Raw genomic sequence first — 12,675 nt, forward strand, 5'->3', positions numbered from 1 at the left:
AATAAACAAAAACCCAAAATGTATTTGAATCGATCTCAAAACACTTGAGCAAATTTGATTTTCTTCCCAAAGTGAGGGACAGTTGAGTAGCCCTGGAAGGAAACTGAGCAATGATTCCGTCCTTCCCTAGATGTGGTCCAGGCCCCAACTGCATCAGAAGGTCAGTCCCTGGGCCACAGTAGGAGCTGCTGAATCGGACTCTCTGGGACAGAGTTTGGGAATCTGCAATTTTAATGAGCTCCCAGCAGCTGCAGAAGCACCGTAAAATTAGAGAACGATTTCTCTAGGCCACTCTTTTATCACGTGGTTTAGGACATGGAAGGTAGAAAGAAGACTGAGACCATATTCGAGGCCCAGAGCTTTATTTCTAGTTGAATATAGCAAAAAAAAAAAAAAAGAGAAAACAAACCCTAGTCTTTAATAATCTTTTATTTCTGTCATTGTTCAGTCTGTCCAGCAAAAGCTTTGGGGTGGAAGGTGCATGGAAGGAGGCCTTTGCACCACGTGGATTTGTGTAGGTCGTTTAAGCAAGTGTGAGAAAGCTCCCCGGGAGATTCTGAAATGTCTTCCCCTAATTTGAGAATTAGACCCAAGATCCTTACTACTCCAAGTCTGTTCCTTGGATGGTGTCACTGGGAACTTGGAAATGCAGAATCCCAGGCATCTGCCTTATAACAGGGTCCCCAGGTGGTCCACCTACCCCAAAAATTGGAGAAGTGCTGCTCTTGATAATAGTGTGAATGTGCAGGCTGGACACAGGGGCCAGAGGGAGAAGGACATCAAATTACTTTTGATAACAATTTCAGGAGAAAGAGCAGGAAGAATAACCTCTATTCAGTTCTACTTTGTGGAAGAGTTGTGAAGGGTTTGTTTCCATGAAAAAGCACGTCTTCCTAGGTCCCCTACAATTCATCCCGAGCTCCCCTAAGCCAGTCTACCTACATCTCTTTGCCTCCTAATGTAGACCCTTTACCCTGGTCCCATGTTTCTCCTCTCTTCCCTCCAGAACACATGCTCATACCTACCCAGCACCACATTTATGACCCGTCTTTCCATGACTACTTCTTCTTTTTTTTAAAAAAATGTGGCCTTATACCATTATGGTTAGATTTGTTTATTTATTTATTTTTAAAACACCTTTATTAGAGTATAATTGCTTTACAATGTTGTGTTAGTTTCTGCTCTATAACAAAGTGAATCAGCTATATGTATACATATATCTCCATATCCCCTCCCTCTTGCGTCTCCCTCCCACCCTCCCTATCCCACCCCTCTAGGTGGTCACAAAGCACTGAGCTGATCTCCCTGTGCTATGTGGCTGCTTCCCACTAGCTATCTGTTTTACATTTGGTAGTGTATATATGTCCATGCCACTCTCTCACTTCGTCCCAGTTTACCATTCCCCCTCCCCGCGTCCTCAAGTTCATTCTCTACATCTGTGTCTTCATTCCTGTCCTGTCCCTAGGTTCATCAGAACCATTTTTTTTTAAGATTCCATATATATGTGTTAGCATACGGTATTTGTTTTTCTCTTTCTGACTTACTCCACTCTGTATGACAGACTCTAGGTCCACCCACCTCACTACAAATAACTCAATTTTGTTTCTTTTAATGGTGGAGTAATATTCTATTGTATATATGTGCCACATTTTCTTTATCCATTCATCTGTCGATGGACACTTAGGTTGCTTCCATGTCCTGGCTATTGTAAATAGAGCTGCAGTGAACATTGTGGTACATGACTCTTTTTTTTTTTTTTTTGCGGTACGTGGGCCTCTCACTGTTGTGGCCTCTCCCGTTGCGGAGCACAGGCTCCGGACGCACAGGCTCAGTGGCCATGGCTCACGGGCCCAGCCGCTCCGCGGCATGTGGGATCTTCCCGGACCGGGGCACAAACCCGTGTCCTCTGCCTCGGCAGGTGAACTCTCAACCACTGCGCCACCAGGGAAGCCCCATGACTCTTTTTGAATTATGGTTTACTCAGGGTGTATGCCCAGTAGTGGCATTGCTGGGTCATATGGTAATCCTATTTTTAGTTTTTTAAAGAACCTCCATACTGTTCTCCACAGTCGGTGTATCAGTTTACATTCCCACCAAGCGTGCAGGAAGGTTCCCTTTTCCCACACCCTCTCCAGCATTTATTGTTTGTAGATTTTTTGATTATGGCCATTCTGACCGGTGTGAGGTGATACTTCATTGTAGTTTTGATTTGCATTTCTCTAATGATTAGTGATATTGAGCATCCTTTCATATGTTTGTTGGCAATCTGTATATCTTCTTTGGAGAAATGTCTATTTAGATCTTCTGGATTGGGTTGTTTGTTTTTTTGATATTGAGCTACATGAACTGCTTGTATATTTTGGAGATTCTTTGTCAGTTGCTTTATTTGCAAATATTTTCTCCCATTCTAAGGGTTGTCTTTCCATCTTGTTTATGGTTTCCTTGGTTGTGCAAAAGCTTTTAAGTTTCATTAGGTTCCAATTATTTATTTTCGTTTTTATTTCCATTTCTCTCGGAGGTGGATCAAAAAGCATCTTGCTGTGATTTACATCAATGAGTGTTCTTCCTATGTTTTCCTCTAAGAGTTTGATAGTGTCTGGCCTTACATTTAGGTCCTGAATCCATTTTGAGTTTATTTTTGTGTATGGTGTTAGTGAGTGTTCTAATTTCATTCTTCTACATATAGCTGTCCAGTTTTCCCAGCACCACTTATTGAAGAGGCTGTCTTTTCTCCATTGTATATTTTGCCTCCTTTATCAAAGATAAGGTAACCATATTTGTGTGGGTTTATCTCTGGGATTTCTATCTTGTTCCATAGATCTATATTTCTGTTTTGTGCCAGTACCATACTGTGTCGATTACTGTAGCTTTGTAGTATAGTCTGCAGTCTGGGAGCCTGATTCCTCCAGCTCTGTTTTTCTTTCTCAGGATTGCTATGGCTATTTGGGGTCTTTTGTGTTTCCATACAAATTGTGAAATTTTTTGTTCTAGTTCTGTGAAAAATGCCATTGGTAGTTTGATAGGGATTGCACTGAATCTGTAGATTGCTTTGGGTAGTATAGTCATTTTCACAATACCAAATTCATTGATTAGCTCTAGTAGTTTTCTGGTAGCATCTTTAGGATTCTCTATGTAGAGTATCATGTCATCTGCAAACAGTGACAGCTTTACTTCTTCTTTTCTGATTTGGATTCATTTTATTTCTTTTTCTTCTCTCATTGCTGTGGCTAAAACTTCCAAAACTATGTTGAATAATAGTGGTGAGAGTGGGCATCCTTGTCTTGTTCCTGATTTTAGAGGAAATGGTTTCATTTTTTCACCATTGAGAACGATGTTGGCTATGGGTTTGTCATATATGGCCTTTATTATGTTGAGGTAAGTTCCCTCTCTGCCTACTTTCTGGAGAGCTTTTATCATAAATGGGTGTTGAATTTTGTTGAAAGCTTTTTTTGCATCTATTGAGATTATCATATGGTTTTTTATCCTTCAGTTTGTTAACATGGTGTATCACATTGATTGATTTGCGTATATTGAGGAATCCTTGCATTCCTGGGATAAACCCCACTTGATCATGGTGTATGATCCTTTTAATGTGCTGTTGGATTCTGTTTGCTAGTATTTTGTTGAGGAGTTTTGCATCTATGTTCATCAGTGATATTAGCCTGTAGTTTTCTTTTTTTTGTGACATCTTTGTCTGGTTTTGGTATCAGAGTGATGGTGGCTTTGTAGAATGAGTTTGGGAGTGTTTCTCCCTCTGTTATATTTTGGAAGAGTTTGAGAAGGGTAGGTGTTAGCTCTTCTCTGAATGTTTGATAGAATTCACCTGTGAAGCCATCTGGTCCTGGGCTCTTGTTTGTTGGAAGATTTTTAATCACAGTTTCAATTTCAGTGCTTGTGATTGTTCTGTTTATATTTTCTATTTCTTCCTGGTTCAGTCTCAGAAGGTTGTGCTTTTCTAAGAATTTGTCCATTTCCCCCAGGTTGTCCATTTTATTGGCATATAGTTGCTTGTAGTAATCCCTCATGATTCTTTGTATTTCTGCAGTGTCAGTTGTTACTTCTCCTTTCTCATTTCTAATTCTGTTGATTTGAGTCTTCTCCCTTTTTTTCTTGATGAGTCTGGCTAGTGGCTTATCAATTTTGTTTATCTTCTCAAAGAACCAGCTTTTAGTTTTATTGATCTTTGGTGTTGTTTCCTTCATTGCTTTTTCATTTATTCAGATCTGATCTTTATGATTTCTTTCATTCTGCTAACTTTGAGGGTTTTTTGTTCTTCTTTCTCTAATTGCTTTAGGTGAAAAGTTAGGTTGTTTATTTGAGATGTTTCTTGTTTCTTGAGGTAGGATTGTTTCTATAAACTTCCCTCTTAGAACTACTTTTGCTGCATCCTATAGGTTCTGGGTCATCGTATTTTCATTGTCATTTGTTTTGAGGTATTTTTTGATTTCCTCTTTGATTCCTTCAGTGGTCTCTTTGTTATTTGGTAGCATATTGTTTAGCCTCCATGTGTTTGTATTTTTTACATTTTTCCCCCTATAATTGATATCTAGTCTCATAGCATTGTGGTCGGAAAAGATACTTGATATGATTTCAATTTTCTTAAATTTACCAAGGCTTGATTTGTGACCCAAGATATGATCTATCCTGGAGAATGTTGCATGAGCATTTGAGAAGAAAGTGTATTCTGTTGTTTTTGGATGGAATGTTGTATACATATCAATTAAATCCATTTTTTTAATGTGTCATTTAAAACTTGTGTTTCCTTATTTATTTTCATTTTGGATGATCTGGGAGGGGTATGGTAGTTATAACTGAAATGCAGGGCGAGCCTGCGGTGGCAGAGGCCGGCGTGATGTTGCACCAGCCTGAGGCATGCCGTGTGTTCTCCTGGGGAAGTTGTCCCTGGATCATGGGCCCCTGGCAGTGGCAGGCTGCACAGCCTCCCCAGAGGTGTGTGGATAGTGGCCTGTGCTTGCACAGAGGATTCTTGGTGGCTGTTGCAGCAGCGTAAACATTTCATGCCTGTCTCTGGGGTCTGAGCTGATAGCTGTGGCTCGTGCTCGTCTCTGGAGCTCGTTTAGGCAGTACTCTGCCTCTGTGGGCAGACGGAGAAGGAATCCCCTCTCCTCGTGCATCCCAAAACAATGGTCTCTTGCCTCTTAGGCAGTTCCAGACTTTTTCCTGGACTCCCTCCTGGCTAGCTGTGGTGCACTAGCCCCCTTCAGGATGTTTTCACATAGCCAACCCCAGTCCTCTCCCTGGGATCCGACCTCCAAAGCCCGAGCCTCAGCTCCCAGCACTGCCCCCCAGCAGGTGAGCAGACAAGCCTCTCGGGCTGGTGAGTGCTGGACAGCGCCCAGCCTCTGTGCGGGAATCTCTCTGCTTTGCCCTCCGCACCCCTGTTGCACTCTTCTCTGTGGCTCTGAAGCTTCCCCCCCTCCACTGTCTCCGTTCGCGAAGGGGCTCCTAGTGTGTGGAAACCTTTCCTCCTTCACGGGTCCCTCCCAGAGGTGCAGGTCCCGTCCCTATTGTTTTGTTTCTGTTTTTTTGTTTTTTCTTTTGTCCTACCCAGGTATGCGTGGAGTTTCTTGCCTTTTGGGAGGTCTGAGATCTTCTGCCAGTGTTCAGTAGGTGTTCTGTAGGAGTTGTTCCACATGTAGATGTATTTTTGATGTATCTGTGGGGAGGAAGGTGATCTCCACGTCTTACTCCTCCACTATCTTGAAGGCCCACCTCCATGACTTCTTGAGTCTCCTCCATGGGTACCTTCTGCATATTATTTCTCACATCATTTGAAAAATCCTGATAATTATTTTTTTCCAGTTTTATTGAGAAGTAATTGACATACATCACTGTATAGGTTTAAGGTGTACAACATAATGGTTTGATTTACACATATTGTGAAATGATTACCACAATATGTTTGGTTACCATTCATCATCTCATATAGATACAATAAAAAGAAAAGAAACCTTCCTTCTTGTGATGAGAACTCTTAGGATTGAATCTCTTAAAAACATTCAAATACACTATACATCAGTGTTAACTATAGTCACCATGCTGTACATTACATCCCTAGTACTTATTTATCTTATAACTGGAAGTTTGTACTTCTCATTGACTTGAAAAAAACACACAGTGTGAGAGCTGTGAGTTTCAGTTGCAGGGGACTCACTGAGGACTAGAGCCCAGGAGACATCCTCTTAGATAGCTCAGAGGAAGTGCTCCAAAGAGGGAGGGGGGGAGATCAGTGTACACGTGATTTTGGCAAAGGGGTATGTGCACTCAAGCATAGACCTCAGTAGAAGCTTACTGCTCATTATGAGGGACAGATATCTCAGCTAATGATTTTAGTGATTTTCTAAGTATGGGAAGAAGCAAGAATCCAGGTTCATAAAAAGTTTCATCTGAAATATTTCTAACTCTCTCAGGGCCTGTTTTGCCTCATTCTTGATCTTCACCCTGAATTCTATATATAGGTCAGCGACTGCAGTGACTAATAACTCAATCCTTATAGAGCTGGATGGTGGGCAACATTCTTTACTTTCCACTTTTGACCACCTTCCTCCAATTCCCCTTTCCCCACCCCTATTTTTCACTTCATTTTAATTTACTTCAGTAGTTCCCCCTTATGTGTGGTTTTGCTTTCTATGGTTTCAGTTAACTGAGGTCAACTGTGGTTCAAAAATATTAAATGGAAAATTCCAGAAATAAAAAATTTATAAGTTTTAAATTGTGCACCGTTCTGAATAGCATGATGGAACCTCATGCCCTCCTGCTCCGTCCCTCCAGGGCATGAATCATCCTTTTCGCTAACATGTCCCACCCGTTAGTCACTTAGTAGTCCCCTTGGTTGTTAGATCACCTATAGCTATATCACAGTGGTTGTGCTCTAGTAACCCTTATTTTACTTAATAATGACCCCAAAGCACAAGAGTAGTGATGCTGGCAATTAGGGTATTGTCTTACTGTACCTAATTTATACAGGAAACTTTATCTTCAGCATGTATGTTTAGGAAAAATCACAGTATATATAGGATTTGGTACTATCCTCGGTTTCAGGCATCCACTGAGGGTCCTGGAATATATCCCCCAAGGATAAGTGGGGATGACTGCATGTATTAATTGGAAGGGCATACATGGGAACTTATCAGTATCCCATTCTGAATTGTTATTTGGTAGTTCTACGTGTTGAATCTCTCTTCTAAGTGACACTGGGAGCTACAATGACTGGACACCAGTTTTTTTCAAAATCTTTGAATATGCAAAACCTTGCCCATTCTTCTGAAGGTAACCAGTCAACAGCAGTGAATCCTTAGAGCTGAGTCAGATCTCGTGCTGTAGATCATACTTTTAGCATTTTAACTAAAATTGGCTTTAGGACTGAGGAATCTGATTATCTTCACTGTACAGTGGAGGGGCAGGGTTTAAATCATTTGGCTAAAGCCACATGGTAACTTTGGAACTTAAGTGAGGGGCATAGGCAAAGCCACAGCATTGAATGGTAGTTATTGAGATGACACAAAATAGGAATAAATATAATAATGCAAAGAGAATTAGAATTCAAGTTTAAAAATCCAACATCTGAGGAAAACCATCAAGCCATTTGTATCATGAAAATGTGTTTCATGGTAAAATGCTATTTTACTGTCATTTTGAGTAAAACAGATAACAAAACAAAACCAGAGTTAAAAAGTTCAGAATGTTTTTTTTTTAAACTGAAGTATAGTTGATTTACAATGTTGTGTTAATTTCTACTGTACAGCAAAGTGATTCAGTTATACATACATATATATTCTTTTTCATATTCTTTTCCATTATTGTTTCTCACAAGATATTGAATATAGTTCCTTGTGCTATGTAGTATGACCTTGTTGTTTATCCATTCTATGTACAATAGTTTGCATCTGCTGATCCTAACCTCCCACTCCATCCCTCAGCCATCCCCTCTCCCTCTTGGCAACCACAAGTTCATTCTCTATGTCTGTGAGTTGGCTTCTGTTTTGTAGATAAGTTCATTTGTGTCATATTTTAGCTTCCACATATAAGTGATGTTATATGGTATTTGTCTTTCTCTTTCTGACTTACTTCACTTAGTATGATCACCTCTAGGTCCATCCATGTTGCTGCAAATCCATGCCCTGAGAATTTTGTTATTATTGTGTTCTCAAATATTTTTGCCTGAAGAATTTTTCAGTCTAAGGACTTTTCTCCCCTAGAGGAATGGCTTTTCAGTCTTTCTGTTGAAATTACTCTCACATATCTTCTGACAGAGTTGCAAACATGCCGACAACCCCCAAATGATCTGATATGGGATCCTTAATAGGCGTGGAGGTGTTCTCCAGACAAGAAGTCCCACCCTCGCTGATGGTGCTGGTTCTGGATTAGAAAATCAGGTGGGAGTTTGTTTGACAGATCTGCCAGGAACTGCAGGATGACTTTCCTGATCTAGAAGAGTGAATCTCACATATTTTACCCATTTGCAGGTATTTTAAAATAGTTTTTGTAAGATGCAAACTTTACATGTACAATATCTTGGGGGTTCTCCCATGTTTATTGCAAGAAGAACTCAGTGGTGTTTATACTGAATTTTGGGTGTGCTCTATGACCCCAGCCCCCCTCACCCACCAACTTCTCTCTTGTTCTCAAACTCCACTCCCCTGGGACCCATGGTGCCGATGACTGACTGGTGTCCTTTAGGCTTCATGCTCCAGGACCCATTCCTCCCCCTGGGTCTTTGGCCAGAGTCTTTCTTCTGCTAAACCAAACCTGCCACTTCCTTCAAGATTCTGCTCAAGACTCTCTCTTCTGAGGAACCTTTCCTAAAAACCCGACTCCATATTTTCATCATTGGCCTACCCCGTGCCCTTGGTAAAATGAAGTTTGACCAACGACTCTATGGCAATAGACATTTGCATTCACATAACTTTTCTCTTCTCTTGAATTATTTGCTTAAATTCCCAGGACTGAGTTTACTGGATCAAAGCAGACAGATATTTTTATGGCTGACAGAATTCATTCATTCAAAAAATATTTGTTGAGCAGCTGTGGGATGCCAGGACTGGGCCAGCAGCTGGTGGTGAAACAGCAAACTGTCAGCCTTCCTGGAACTTACCACCAGTAGAGGGAGAAGACCACAAACAAATAAACAAATAGATAGATAGACAATCAGGTAGACGACCACCATAGAGAAAAACAATGCAGAGTAGGAGGCCTGGAAGTGCCTGGTTGGGGGATGGTGAGGAGGGCTAGGGAGTTGCTGTTTTACACAGGGAGGTCAGGAAAGACCTCCATGTTGAGGAGATATTTGAGTGGAGACCTGGAAGAGGAAAGTGAGTGAGCCATGCTGATAGATAAGGGAAGGACAACTCAGAGGAGCAGTAGGTGCAAATGTCTTGTGTGTCCCCTTCAGAGACTTCCATTAAGTGCATGTTGGTACACTTGACGATGTCCTGCCGCTCTCTTGACACACTGTTCATTTTTTTAAAAATTCTTTTTTTCTTTCTGCTATGGACTGAAAGTTTGTTTTCGTCTCCCCCCACACAACCAAATTCATATGTTGAAGCCCTAATCCCTAGTGTGATGGTATTTGGAGGTAGAGCCTGTGGGAGGTGATTAGGCTTGGATGAGGTCATGGAGGTGGAGCCCTATGATGGGATTGGTGTCCTAATGAGGGGGTGAAGGGACCAGAGATTTCTCTCTCTTTCTGCCATGTGAGAACCAAGAAGAGAGAATTCACCAAGAACCCAAACATGCTGGCACCCTGATCTCGGACTTTCAGCCTCCATAACTGGGAAAGATGAATGTCTGTTGTTTGAACCACCCAGTCTTTGGTATTTGTTACAGCAGCTCGAGCTGACTAAGACACTTTCTCTTCCTCAGCCTGTGTAATCTCAACCGACCTGTGTTCAAATCTGCTGTTGAGCCCCACTCTTCAATTTTTCTTTGCAATTACTGTACTGTTTAGCTCCAGAATTTATATTTGCTTATTTTAAAAACTAAGTCTCATCTCTTTAGTGATATTATCTGTTTGGTGGGACATAGTTCCCATGCTTTCTTTTTGTTCTCAGGCTTGGCCTCCTTTAGTTCTTTGAATCTATTTATAATAGCTGATATAACGTCTTTATTTAGTAAGTTCAACATCTGGGCTTCCTCAGGGGCAGTTTCTGACAGCGTTTTTTTCCTGTGGGCCATATTTCCTGTGTCTTTACAGGTCTAATAACGTTTTTGTTGCAAACCGGACATATTAAATCATATGCTGTGGAAACTCTGGAAATCACATCTCCCAGGCTCTGTTAGCAACAGCTGCTGTTTGTTTATGAACTTTGTGAACTAAATATGTATAGTCTATTTTCTTCATTGTGTGTGGCCACTGGGATTTCAAGAGAACTCACAGACAGGACAATAATGGCAGAGTCTGGGAATGGGGCTTTTTGGGGAAGCAAATTGCCCCAACTGCCCCAGCTGGGAAAAGGAAGATGGGCCCAGGGCAAGTGAAAATGCTACAAAGTTCACATTTCTTACCAAGATTTAGTCATTTTTCTTGAATAAATCTCCTCAAATTGTTGCAAGACTTTGGTTAATTTTCAGAGTACTGAAAAGTTGCTTTTGACAATTTTCTGTTATTTGCAGCCAAACCTAATTTCAACATTTGCTTGAAACTTACTTTCACATCACTTACATTCAGGTTTGCAAAACTCTTTGCTCATCACTCAGTGGATTCCGTTTTTAATCCAACTCACCCACGTGCTGTCAGATGCTCCCTGGTCATTTCCTTTCTGTGGTAACTCTTGCCCCTCTAGAACACTGACCTTTATCCCAAGCCTTTATCACATCTGGGCATTTTGCTTTCCATTTTCAACTGGGGCATGAGGACAGGAAGGGGCTGTTTTCTGATTATATAATCATCATGCTTTCCATGGCTAAGTGATTGGAGAATTGACTAAACTTTATATTCTGGGCTTCTAGGTCAGGTTTCTTGATACACCTTTTTAAAATTGAAGAACAGATACAATGAGCTAACACTTTATTGGGGGTATGTGTGTATGTGTGTGTGAAAGTCCCTGAGAAGCCAGAAGTAGGGGTAATTGATTGAACAGAGAAGGAAGGAAAGCAGACAAGCAGGTGTATTACTTACCTGTCCCAGCCTCGCCAGACAGGCTGGCTGGTTGTTTGGTCCCATGCACTGTCTCCGGGCTGGCTGTATGACCATGCAGCTGCTCAGAACCATCCTTCAGGAGGGAGGCAGGTAGAATTCACCCACTGGATCCTCCTGTTCCATCTCCCATTGTCAAAGTTCCCTTCACAGAGATCAGCTTCCCACACTTCTGGGTCCTGCCACCTGCCCAGGAAGCCCCAGGGGTTGGAACCTCTCCTGGGCTACTGTCAGCCCTTCTCTGGTCAGCCTGTCTTATTTCTCTTAGGGAGCACATGTTTTTTGTTCCGTCTTTCCATGGGGCCCTTTGGCTTGGTGGTGGAACCATCTATTACCTTCTGCTTCAGAAGTGGTCTTGGTGGGTGAAATGGTCCCAGGATGCTTCCCACTTGGGGATTCTGTCACTTGCATTAACATGACCAAAAACCCTTCCTTAAGGGGGAAAAAGACAAATCATAAAAACAAACCCAGCAAACGAAAAATAAGAGACATTGGTGACTTATTTAAAAGAACCTGGGGACTTCCCTGGCGGTCCAGTGGTTAAGTCTCCACACTTCCAGTATAGGGGGCGTGGGTTTGACCCCTGTGGCTGGGGAACTAAATCCCACAAGCCGCACATGGCGAAAAAAAAAAAAAAAAAGAACCTGAAGGGTATGCCCTTGCATCCCCCAACCCCCACTGTCCAGGGAACGTGGCCAGTGCCCACAGAGACTGGCTAGTGCTCTGTGTGGGTGGAGCTAGATTTTCCGAGGCCTGAAGCTTGTATTATTGGAGGGTCCATTTTAATAACAAATAACATGAAATTATGAATATGGAGTTAGGTTTGATGGTGAATATTTATTTAGGAGAGAAAAAATCACCATCGATCATAAATTTAATAACACACCCATTAAAAAGTCCAGAAAAGTAACACCCTATTTTATTCGTTACCTGCCCGAACCACCTCTTTCCCCCCCACCTCTATATTTTGGGCTGCATATTCTTTGCTTTCTTCTTCATATGACAACGATTTTAAACTATATTTAAAAAGAGAGAATAGGTTGGTCATTCGGTCTTTCCTCTGGCATCTGTGATCAATATTTGTTATTGATAGTTTGGCAAAGATTAATTAATTAATTACAACCTCACAACTAATTACTGGTAATATCATGTAAAGTTTTAGGATTGTTAAAATTGGGACCATCTCTATTGAGTTTCTGTCACCCGTGAGCTTTAAGACTGCAAGGCATTTCAACTTTCTTGTGATTCACTATTCTTAAGTATTCTTTGAACCAATCCTCTTTAACCAGATGGTCATCAATGTCCTTGTTGTAGTGGTGTGTTAGGAGTTTTATGTTATCTTCATCAGTGTCACTACTCAGTGTCACAGAAGCAAAATATTGAAAACTTATTTCAGTCTGATCCTATGACTCACTTCTCATTATTAATTTGATACAACATCATTCAAGAAACAATTATTTCTATTAGAAATTTATGTCTTAATGATTGACTACTTTTAAGATCATCTAAACTTTTTAATT

This window comes from Mesoplodon mirus, assembly GCF_964341445.2.
Source record: "Mesoplodon mirus genome assembly, chromosome: 6".
Lineage (NCBI taxonomy): Eukaryota > Metazoa > Chordata > Mammalia > Artiodactyla > Ziphiidae > Mesoplodon > Mesoplodon mirus.